Source organism: Emydura macquarii, unplaced genomic scaffold, assembly GCF_026122565.2.
Source record: "Emydura macquarii macquarii isolate MOO-44397 ecotype Brisbane River unplaced genomic scaffold, CSIRO-AGI_Emac_v2 contig_3477, whole genome shotgun sequence".
Classification (NCBI taxonomy): Eukaryota; Metazoa; Chordata; order Testudines; family Chelidae; genus Emydura; species Emydura macquarii.
This window is the reverse complement of record NW_027133614.1, coordinates 6,315,070-6,327,891: the sequence shown is the minus strand read 5'-3', so window position 1 is coordinate 6,327,891 and position 12,822 is coordinate 6,315,070. Positions and strand designations below refer to the sequence as shown.

Genomic DNA, 12,822 nt, shown 5'->3' with positions numbered 1-12,822 from the left:
TGGGACGCAATGTGACCTACGTATTTGATCAAAGTTCTGCAGAGATGGCATTTATCAACCAATCTAGAACTTTAAGTCTTTCTTCATGTTTTCCCAAGGTTCTTCCAAACATAATCAGATCATCCAAATAAACTAAGACTTGCAGGAAGTTCATGTCTCCCACAACTTTTTCCATAAGACACTGAAACTTGGCAAGTTCCCCATCAATTCTTTGGGACATGCATCCAAACTGACAGAAACCAAAAGGATAGATGTAGGCTGTCTTCTCCTTATCTTTTTTTCCAAGAAGGATCTGAAATATCCACTTCAAAGATCCAACACTGAGAACCACGGGCTCTCCAGCAAATAGTCCAAGGAATCTTGTACTTGAGGCAGTTTGCTTATATAGGGTGTGGTGGTTGATACATGTCCCGATTTTCCCACTCTTATGTACTACCACAACAGAGGAGGCATATGGTCTGTGGGATTCTGCAATAATGCCATGTGCAATCAGCTCCTGAAGATGATGCCTCAAGTCTTCGATCTCAGAGACAGCAATCTTCCTTGATCGCTGAAGGGCCATAAGTCTTTTTAGTCTGATGTTGTGTTTCACTCCCCTTGCACATTCCCACATTCCACTCTTGCAGTGAGAATTCCTTGGGTCTTTCACAAAGTTCCTTCCTCAGGCAATCCTTCCACTCCTCAGACAATGGTGAATCTCCAAACTCAAACTTTGCAGCGTCTATTGGTGGAGGCTTGGTTTCAGGCTCAAAGAGGTCTGCTGTCTTCTGCCCTTGTTTCACATGATCACAGCTTGTTTCATTAGCAATCAATATAATTACTTTTTCCTGGGTGTCAATAGATGATGTTGACTCCGCTAGGGACCAGCATGCAGTCAGGGAGGATTTAGACCATTGCTAATGTGTCTTTACTGCCTTTTGGGTATGTACTCATAACAAGCACTTCTCTTCTCAGTCATTGTGGGCACCACTAAGGGATTGTGCCCATGTATCTCAATACTCCCAGTGGCAGCTCAGATGTCTCTTTTTTACTGTTTTTGATTTTTCTACAGGTTGCAGCACAGAAAATATGGATCATCAGGATGTTTAGGTATTGGTCCCCTGCTTGCTGTTTACAGTAATCCAACAAATGAAGGTCCTTTTAACACATATCACTCCCACTTCTCCAATAATACATTCTGAGGTTCCCTTACTTAGCCACAGTTTTAGTAATTTCACTGGGCAGTGGGAACCTCTGCTACTGTCTCTTCATTGGCTTTCACTGAAACACCGTCCCCATACTAATCTAAGGCTTAACCATTAGACCTGCTCATCAGTGATTTCAGCTTAACAGAAACAATGATTTTGAATTGAATCCAGTCAGCTCTGTCTTTAAACACAGGAGAGGGGATGGTCAAATAGCATCCAGGACTCTTTAGGCATAGTCCACATCCTCACATAGGAACATCTGTCCACACCATTTCTCATCTTCAGTGGCATTTACCATCCCTGCCCTCTGCTTAGCAAGTGAGGTTCAGTTGAGGGTGACATCTTCAGTCAAGGCAGACTAAGTACAGTTCTGCTGCCCTTCACCCATACAATAATGATAACATTTCAGGGGATCATGCCCTCCACTTTTTAACATAGATGCGGTTTGGGGGCAAGGGTAATGTTGCCAGCTGATCACTGTTATCAGCTCCTCGCCGTGAACTGCAGCCCCTGCCGGCACTGCTCTGCTCCTGCCCCAGGATTGCAGTTGTGGGGGAGCAATGCTGCTTCTTATCCCCTCCCAAACTATGCCCATGTTAAAAAGTGGGGCGTATGGCCCTCTGCTCCCCTCGAGTTCTGGACCCATTGCACTAGATGTCAGGGGAGAGCTCATTCAGGGCCTGCTTACACTTGGAAACTCTCAAAACACCATAGGATAACCCATATTAGAATTTATAAAGGATTCAAGTTTTTTTCAAAACATGACATCTGGAAAATATCCATAATAATTATTATAAGACTTCTACTACAATAATAGACTACAGAATTACTTTCAGCCGAGTTAATATTTTTCATGTGCAATAACCAAAAAGTTCACTAACATTTTGTAGGAAAGCAAAATCTATTAGGGTTATAAGAATAGACTGCCTACTCAAATGATGACATTGTGATGCAAAGGTTATAATGACAGGAACAATATCAAAATGGATTCCCCATATAAAAAGGGCCTAACCAAATAAATATTTTATATACAAGTGGACTGAGTAGGTTTGACAAAGCATCAATGACCATCAAATATAGATGCTCTGTTATTAAAGAGCATTCATCCTGTATTGTTGTGTGCACCAAGTTTACTGCCACATGACATTATACCTGGCAATGAGGATACTGCACCTCTTATTGAAGTTACTTGCTGAATGCCTGGAACAGCAAAGCCACAAATACAGTGGCCATCTATGTGCAGGACAAAAGAAGCTAACAGTAAATGTGTGGCCGCCATCTTTGAGATGGGGAGTAAAAGTGTTGAAAACACTGACAAAGGAACAGATTTTTGTAAGAGTGACAAGGGATAAAGCATAAATTCACTTGTGGGAGATGTGGACAGCTGAGATTGGCATCATTGGCAGAATAGAGGGAATGGAAGATGAGACACAAATGCAGCTAAATAGGGAATGACAAGGTTGCATAAAGTCTTAGAAGTGAGGACAGGGAGTGTGAATTTGATGTGAAGGAGAAAGCGGGGGGGGGGGGGGGAACAGTGAAGATACTCAAGTGTAACATGATGAGAATGATGTGTAAAGATGATCTCAGAAAATGCATTCCAAATGGACTGGAGGAGTGCAATAAATCATGGGTGTCAGGGATACCAGACAGGAGGAGCCAAAATGGGAAACAGTGAGGACCCATGTTACCTAAATCTTCCACACTCCACCTTTCTCATCACTGATCACAGCACTACCATCCCTCCCTGCCAGGCAGACCTGCAGCCTGTTTTTGAAATATACTAAACATGAGATTTTTCAAATATATCTCCTAGTTGCCACTGATAGTTACAATACACTGTCATTTTACATAAAAGGCTCTTTTTCTCTCACTAGCATAGACCACTGCATTAAAACTCATAGTCAACCCCCTCTTTTTAAAAAGCCTATCCCCAGGAGCCAGCAATTACAAATTTAAAATTGTCATAGAAAAGACAGAACACTGTATTTGTACTAAAGTAAGGTCAAAAAGAATAGACAAGGGGAAAGAAAGAGCAGCCATAGGAAATAGGGACAATCATGTTCAGACTGCATAGAGGAAAAAGTACTTGTCAGAGCTGGTTGGAAAATGGAAAAAAAATCATTTTGGGGAAAACAGTTTTTGGTTTTTTTTTGTTGCAATTTCAATTTGATGGAAATTTTTCTACCATTGTGAAGAGGTATCATCTTGCACTGAAAAATAATTCAGAAAGTGCCACAGACCTTGGCTCTGATGCCTCACTGAGCTCAATTGCTCATCCCTGTGCCAATGCAGAAACACACTGAATCTGAAGATGCTTTGTGCAGCCTCAACGCTCTATGTCTAGGCATGAAGCTTGTGGCAAGACTGAGCCCTAATATATACTCAGCCTTCCAGAATCAAGAATAGTAATGCATTCATCTCACCTTGCTTATGGCCCCAAGATTTCAGATTCTTTTTGAGTTGTCACTCTTCTCTGCTACTGGCTTCCTCCTTTTGCTCACACTTTTGGGGACAGACTCTTGAAAGGTGAGCACATGAATATCATATCCTAATTTGCTATATTCAAGTTTGATTGGGTAGGTTCAGTTTTCAATTTCTGCCAGAAATCAATTGCCCTTGCAAATCTATAAGAGCATGTGACCCTTTTATCAGAAGACCATTCTCAGCTGCTGAATGTTGGCACAGCTCAGCTGAAGTCAACAAGAGCTATTTTGATTTGCACCAGCTGCACATCTTGCCCATAGTCTTTATTTTATATTTTCAGTGAGAGTGTGACCCTTTCGTGCCTAGGGTAGCCACCTGAAAATGCCAAGGTCAGGGCAGGCTGCAAAAGGAGAGCAGATTCTCCCAGCACTGGTGGGTGACACTGAAGTCAGACTTCCCAATCAGCCACAAACAATGCTTCTGATTCCCCAAACTGATTATCAAGAAACCAAAATAATGATGTACACAGCCACCTTTACTGCATTTCAGTCTCTGGTTCCCAATCAGCCACTAGGTCCAGTAAAGAGACCAGTTATTTGAAACTCTATGCTCTTTACCAAAAAGATTTCTCCTGACCCCAGAGAGTCAGCCACAGTACCAGATCAATATAAGTTTAGATCTTACCCAAAATACCATGCTGCCAGCCAATCCTTTAGTAACTACAACTAAAGGTTTATTATAAAAAGAAAGAAACAAACTATAGGAGAAATGTTAAAGGATTAAAGCAATCAGATACATACAAATGATTTGAAAGTCCATATATATCAGGTTTCTAGAAGAACTGTGGAGTTTGCAGGCTTATATAGTCCCTCTGGTATACATCCAGTACCTGCATGGGTCTCAGTTCTTTGTTTCACAGCTTCAGTAGATTAGTTGATCCAGAGGTAAGTGATGATTGAAAGACAGACTGAAGACAAAATGGATCCCGGGTCTCTCCCTTTTATGTCCTCTGGCTTTTTTCCATGCTGCTTGAGGAATTTTACAGGAACCAAAATGAAGTTCAGAGTCACATGAGTAAGTCCTGGTGACTCATCAGGTATATCCCTGGCTTCTCCCCCTGGGCCCCTTGTACCTGTAAACTTTTTAATGGGCCATTAAGCAGGCTTTTGTTCTGCAGCCATCCTGTCTGGGGTGTGACCCAGACATAGCACAATTTGAAATACAGATATATCAAACATATCCATAACTTCCATTACACATATAACACATGAACATAAACATCATCATCTTACTTAGCACATTATAGCCTTTCTAACAGTACCTGACATGACATATCTTACATGAATTATTATGATTTTGACATACTGATGTCAAACAATATAATAAATGCCCCCCTCCAATCCAGCCAGTGTGACAGATTACCAGAGTTGATCAACCAGTCAACATGATGAGACAAATCCTCTAGCTCTAACAGCAACAGAATATGCAGTAGGTTTTTTGTTTTTGTTTTTTTTAAATGAAAAACCAGCTGGAATGATTGTTTGTTTTCAGTTATTTTATTTCAGGGTGTTAGTTGAAAATATTTATTGTGGGGATAATAATAAATTGTTCTTTTATCACAGTTTGGATAGAGGTAACAAATGAAACTGCAATCCAAATTCTGAAATTATTTCAACTGTGACTATGGAGGAATTGTGTAAAACTGAGACAGTAGGAAGAAGCGAGGGGGACCCTGGTGCTATAAACCTGAAATCCTATCACAATTGCTCTGTTTAATGTAATTGGCTCTAGGGACACAATATGAGAATGTGAAAATTCATGTTGACTGGCTTTTTGATGAGTTTTTATATATTTGAATCTGCAACTTACAAGATGCAATCATTACATTACTATGAATGTATGTCCTTGGGTGATAGCAATTGTTCAAAGAAAACATGGCTCATAACAGCAGTTTCATTTCATTTACTGCAGTAGTTGAAAAATACAGCAATCCATATAAATTATAGGTGGGGTTATTTTAAAACGGCAACAAACTTTAGAATACAGGAAGCCCATTTTGAGTACTTAACCAAAGTAGGTCACTCTTTTGGTCTTTTGTGAAAACCTGTTTAAAATGTCTCAACTGTTTTTTTTTATATATATATAATAGTATCATTATCTGTAAAATAGGATGTAACTGCATACAAACAATGCAGTAGTGCTATCTAGAAATGATTACAGCCCTAAGAGTTAGCAAATTAGTTAAATTTAGAAAGGGGAAATATACTTTTTTCATATAGTTGGATTATATATATCTGCCTAGCCAGTCTCCAGCAACAGTCACTGGCATGAGGAAATTATGCTGGCATATTTCAAACTCTTTTTTTAAAATACATTTTTCATTATTTCCTGAAAACATTGTTCAACACATGTTGACAGGATGGGCAATTAGATTCACCACTTCTCTACGTACACCTTTCCAACTGAGAATTTCTGTGAATAAAATGTCGGTAGCAAAGCCAGATAAAACATCTATTTGTCTTTAAGCATATACATTTACCACTCCGTATCAGGGACTAGCTGCTGGCATTGGTTTTCATGCACTCACCAGCAGCCTAGCACATCAGTCATTGCAGCAGTATTTTGACATGCATTGCTAAGGCTGCCTCAAAACCTTATATGCTGGTAACAAAATCAGCTACTTGCTTCTGTACTGTACCACAAGCATGGCATACTGTACTGTATTGAACAGATGGTGAAAGTTTTTCTGATGCATAAAATGACAAACAAACAAATCAAAAATAAAAACAATTTTGTGATCTCCATGTACAAATATAATCCTGTTCACACATGAAAACATATTTGGTGGTGATGGCCATGTGATATATGCAATTTATCTCATTGCTCTGTAACATATCACGCAGATTTGACTAACTCAAGCACTCTGCTCCCCTTTCACTATTTTTAATTTCCAGCCCTCTGAATAGCTTCAAACATTTACCATTCCTTTTTTTAAAAGTGCCAGAGGAATGTTTCCTGCTTTCTGCTGAAACATGGAACATCCCTTAAATGTACATTTACCTGAAGCTCTGAACATGCGGGACTGAATTTTAATTTTCCAATGTGATATTTCATGTCTCCCACTAATTTGAAGGACCCAACTAATACACCTATGAGTAATGAAGCTAACAAACTCACCCAGAGCTCTAACCAGGGTGAGGCAACAGGCAGCCACCTGGGGCGCAAAGCTGCAGGGACATAAAAATCATAGAATATTAGAGTTGGAAGGGACTTCAGGAGGTCATCTAGTCCAAAACCCTGCTCAAAGCAGGACTAACCTCAGCTATATCATCCCAATCATCATCTGCCCAATGAGGCAGAACACTGAGGATCAGTGGTTAGTGAGAGATTCAGGGGACATCTCCTGGCAGCTGGGCTTCACAGATAGGGGCTGGCTCCAGGAGGCATGCTGGCCGGTGCTGGGGTCCTTTGGGGGAAGGCAAAAGAGCATCAGGGTGCAGCTTAGAGCTGTGTCTCACACCCTGCCTGGGAGTGCCCAGCCATGCAGAGGCCGCCCAGCTCAGAGATCAGGGCAGGGAAAGCTGCCGGACAGGGAAAGCTGCCGTGCAGCCACCCTGAGTTGGAGTTCCCACAGCATGAAGAGCCAGGAGCCTGAGCAGCTTCCACCATTTTCTGATCCACCAACTCCTTGCAGGAGACGACAGTTTTCAACCTGTGAGGCTGCCTGAGGTGTTCGGTTGCCGCTGCCCTGGTGTGACTGGCTTTGCTGCTACTCAGCCCAGAGGCAATGCGTGTGGTGGTCACGTGCCCCCACAGAACCTTTAAATTGTGCTCCTCCCCAGTACCAAGAGTTACAAAGTAAATGGTTGGAGTGCAAATATGCTTGCTCACCCTTGGCTCTATAATGTAGTTATGGCTCTGAACTCGCTACAGCAACTTATGTTCTCTACACACAGAGAGAATGTTCAAATATATTGTGGAAGAGACACATGTGCATAAGATATAAAGGAATTAAACTGGGAGTCTACTGTCTGTAGCAAAGCTTAAAACCCAGTGTTAAGAATAGATCTGGTGAATATGTTATTTATAATTAATAAAATTCTCCCTTTCTTGTTTCTAAATTGCCCGCAAGTAGGTTTTTTTTCTGGTTGTGGGGTTTTAGTTGTTGTTGTTGGGGGTTTTTTTGTTTGTTTTTCTTTTTCTTTTTCTTTTTTTTTCCTTTTTTTTCTAGAAATGATATGCTATTCTAAGTTATTTAATAAATATGTTCTGTAAAGAATTTTTGGCCTATAGTGTATTTCTAGTATTTGATCATTGAGCTATTTTGACTAGATGCATAGGTCACATGGTATGTTTTTATTTTCTGATTGAAGGAAAGCAACTGCTAGGAACTATTACAAATTCACAATCCTTTTTCAGCAAATACTCTCCAGAGACTCCAGTATTCACTTAAAATATTTTTTTTCCGAGAACACTCCAACCTGAAAAATGATTCAGTAAAATACAGTATGTGGATGGAGACATATGAAATGAATTCATATAAAAATTTAAATAAATAACCAGAGATAATTATTTACTATATTCATCCAGCTCTTATAAAAAAAGAGTTCATAGAAGTAATAAATTAGTGCAGATAAAGCTATTAAGAAAGTGTCTGATCAGTTTCAAGACCTGGCAGTAAAACAAGTAACATTACAGTCTTCTGATAAAGAAAATGTCTCCATTTGAAAAATGCTGAAAAACAGTAACAAAGCAAGTAGTTGGGATTAATTTACTTGTCTGCAGCACAGAAAGTATTTGGCTACTAACACTATGTTCACTTTTCCTGTTCCCATATGTCAATGCCCATGAAACACTTGAATATAGGATACTTTTCATTTTATAAAATGGTCTTCATAATACTTCCTATGAACAGAATGAGAATCTTAAAATAATTTATAACAATCAGGTGGAATTCTCCTAATAACTTTTGTCTGCTTATAAAGATACTAAGAAATAATTGGCAAATTTAGTGGGTGAGAGGGAACCATGTACTGGTTCAACTGTTGGTTTACCTTACCTATTGTGGCCATGTAAATATGCGAATGAGCTAATGCAAATAACCACAGGAGGGTGGACACTTTTTCAGTCACTTCCACCCAGGTTGTACAGGAAAAACTGTGGGAAGAATTTAAGCTAATATCTATAGAGCTAGGAATACAGAAACTTATGAATACACAGTAATAATCTATTGGACATCATTGGACAAAGGGCTTTTGGTCATCTGTAATAAGATGTCCATTCATTGTTGTTGGCTATGCATGACTACCAAATATACATAGATACTCACAACAGTAAGAAATGAATTAAGGGGGAAAAAAGTAGCTATCAACAACTTATAAGCAGCAGATCTTTTCCATTTCTACATTCAATGTCTATAAAAAGTTAAGGGAAAGATACTAAAACCGATCAGCTGTTGTAAATTATTTGGTTCTGTTAGCGATAGAGCTACTTCAGTTGATACCAGTTGAGAATCTGGCCCAGTAGCTAAGTTACTTCACTTGCCATCTTCAGATGGACTGGAAAGGTACATGTACATATGTAAGCATATATTTTACATATTTCTTCAGGCACAGATCTTTATATCAAAATATAAATTAAAATCCTGGAATTAAAAACTTTTTTTTTATTCAGTTCATTAATTGTACAACCCTTTCACTGGTACAGAAGAAGATGGGGTGGGAGGTGGACTGTACATTTAATGGAACTAGCATATACCAGTCATTGACATTTACATCTGCAATTGAGCAAGTTTTTATGGATTGAAGTAGGATTATAAATTGAGGTCTAGAATCATCCACATCTGTTAAATCACAAAGATTCAACTACAGACATTTGGATAAAAGGAAATAAAGGTGATGGAATTAAAGACCAAATGCACCAATTCTTAATTTGAGTTCTTCCCACAGAAATGTGTGTTTCTGATGTTATGGAGGCAGCGTGACTAAATTATGATATTGGAGAACCATGACTAAAGAAATCTGTGTCTCTTCCCAACCCTGTTGCTCACTTGCTAAGTGATCGTGGACAAGTTACCTAACCGCTCTGTAATTTTGTTTCCTTATATGTAATAATACTTGCCCCACTTTTGTAAAGTGACCTGAGATCCTTATAGAAAAATCTCTGTGTAAGAAGAGTGAATTGCCATTAAGTGGCACAGGCAAAAAAAAAAACCCAAAATATATAGGCACAAAAGCATGGAATCTTGTTGTGAGGAGGAACACCGCATATCTTCAAAGAGAGTACAACAGTATTACACCACTGTTACAGTTCAGGGCAACTGCACCTGTATTCCCTCTCTGTGGTCCACCAAAGGCACCCACTTTTATGCTTCCAACTTCCACCCATCACCTCTCTTGAGTAGAGACCCACATCTCACCCCTCCTGACTAGGGAATCTTTAAGGCTGAACAGTTCCCTGCCTACACCGTGATATCCCCAGCAAACCAGAGCGCCTAAAAGGCCAGCATCTGGTTTTGCTTTCTTTCCAGAGGCTATGACCAGCGTATTGCCAGCAGCTATAGGTTACCACACAGCTCCTTCTAAGGAAGCACATTAATTCTTAAGTGAAGGCATTACAGGGAAAACATTAAAAACAATAAAAGAACCTACACATATGCTAAAAAGCTTACTGGGGGTTGCCCCAACTCCAGCCTCAGGCTCTGGTATGTGGCAGTCCCTCAAAACCCACAACTGGGTTTTCCCTGTGGTTACAAAATTCAAAACTGTCTCAAATTCAGGACAAGACCATGGGCTGGGCAGTTCATCCATTTCTTTATATAGCTCAGGCCTTTGATCTCCAAACTCTGTGAACAGGTAATCAGCACGCAATGACCCACTCCTCAGGACATAGCATCAAAAGGCTGAGTTTTTGCATAACTGGAGGATAACTTGCATTAAACTCTCCCTAGGTATTCCCCAGGAAATCCACTTCATACTTATAGTCCCAAAAGTCCATTCTTGTCTGGCACATTTTCAGTATAGTCCTTTGAACGCCAAGGCCTCACATCACCTCTCCCCCCCATCCCTCCCCCACAAAGGTTACATGTGGTAATGGCCCACAACAATACATAAACTTTGAATTTAATACAATTGACCCCAGAGATACTTCAACTTAATTCAATAAGGTTTCCCAAGGATATGAAGGAAATTGTCATATTTGTCACAACCACATTTCAGCAAAAAAAAAAAAAAAAAACTCTAGTGTGGTCAACTGTACACCTTTTTTCTTGTGGCAAGAGCCATGGGACCTCCAATGACTGTTAGAGATCAGAACTACAGTTTTACATCTGCCTGAAAGAAGGGATGAGATTGGATACAATCTAGAGTTTATAATGTAGTATATAAATATATAATAATGGAAAAAATCTGATTTGTTCTCACTTTTTTTTTTGTTTTTAAACAAGCAAACAAAAAAACAAAACAAAACAAAAACATTTTAAGTAGCAGAAAGCTGTCATAATTACCCACAAAAAGCAAGTTCTTGGTTTGTCCATGCAGAAGAATACCATCGTTTTGTTTTAAAAAGCTGTGTTTACTAATGAAGATTTCAGGGGAAATTTTTTCTCTGCACATATTCAGAGATACTCATGAATATTTCAAAGGATCAGCTCTTTGGTTGGTGTAAATCAATTTAATTTCACTGACTCGAATGAAGCAATACTCATTAACACCATCTGAGGACCTGGTCCATGTGTGTGTCTATATTAATGATAGGCGCAGCCTTACTGCCTAGAAATCTGAAACAGCTTTATCAGCTTTTAGAAGTAGTGGGTTGGTAGCACCTGGACATATCTAATTTTCAGTCACTGTTGAGCCATCAAAAAGGCTCAGAGTGATAGACTTGAAATGGCAAAGTAGAAAGGATTGTCAAGATACATTTGAAACTCTCAATGCATGCTTAGTTACCCTATCCATCATTTGACACCCACATTTTACACTTATGCTAGTAAAGATAGATTTAGAGCTGTCCTGACATAGAAAATTCCTGCGAACATGAAAAAGTACTGTATTAGCTACAGGAGTAGATATATGAACAGAGAAGAAAAAAAACTATAGCATTACAAAAACAGGATGTCTGGCAGGCATCTGGTGCCCTGGCAGAATGGTATGCATATTTAGATGAAAGACATAGACTTCTACTGACATACATGCAGTCACTCATCCAAAACCCATCTTATTGTTGATTAATGGAACTCTATGGTTACAGAAGTTAACTTCCATAATAGTTTTATTAAGAAACTATCTCATTTATTTGTGCATTATTCTCCGGAAGCAAAGGCTCCGAATGATCAACTGTTTTGATCATATCTGATGAAAGAACTGTTGGAAAGTATTCTTTCTTTTCTTTTCTTTTCTTTTTTAAGGTCGGACAACAGAAATTATGAGCCACAGTTTGAAATCCTTCTTGATGTTGAATAGGACTGTGATACTGGCAGACCAGGTGGCAGCTCACGCCAAGATCCCCAGTCCTCACTGTACACTGACAAATGTATAGCTGGCAACCAGTCTCGTTCACCTGTGTTTTAGTATTGTTGAAATAGATATTAGAGTTATAAGAATGTGTTTAGATTTTATGGAATGCTTGTAGGATGCCGCATGTACTAATCCTACTGATAATATCTGTATTCCACGTTATAAGGTAATGGTCCCTTCCGGTCATAGAACCTATGTTGGTAGTTAATCACTGTACGAAATTTGTACAAAAATAAATCTGTATACAGCAAGTGCAGTGTTATTTCCTTTTTTACTAAGCTGCTGGTCACATACTTCAGGAAACTGCCATGCATATAGAACTGAACCCAACTTCATTCTTTCTCTTCTCTCCTTAAGATCCACTCCTACCCCAGTCTCAATATTTTCCTTTTATTTTAATGTGAGGATTGGGGTCCTTTCTGTCAAGGTTATGTTTGTGTAGCCAGTTCATACTATTTCAGGTGCTGTACCAGGCTGGTCAGATTGATTGATTGCCTAAGGGGTTGCTCTTGCAATCCCTAATTCTAAGAACTATACACATGTGATCTTCTAATAACGAGGGTTGGAAAGAAAGAGAAATGCAAATACAGGGTCTTTAAGAGGTTGTGATTATGCAAATATTAAGGTCAGTATGCCCTTCCAGGACAGAAGTGTAGATTGTGTGTTTAGAATTTAGGCTCATAAGAGCCATGAAA

The 12,822-nt window shown here is 39.3% G+C and overlaps 1 long non-coding RNA gene across 2 annotated transcripts in view; it reads right to left on the bottom strand.

The window, feature by feature from the left end:
* The window catches only part of LOC137144682 (uncharacterized), a 196,029-nt gene extending 192,280 nt beyond the window's left edge, over positions 1-3,749 (bottom strand). The window contains exon 1 of one of the 2 annotated variants that reach the window (XR_010917456.1): positions 3,614-3,749. This is a non-coding gene — a long non-coding RNA (uncharacterized lncRNA). The remainder of the gene's footprint in view (positions 1-3,613) is intronic. The other variant, XR_010917457.1, reaches the window with a different exon arrangement.
* Between the last annotated feature and the right edge of the window lie 9,073 nt (positions 3,750-12,822).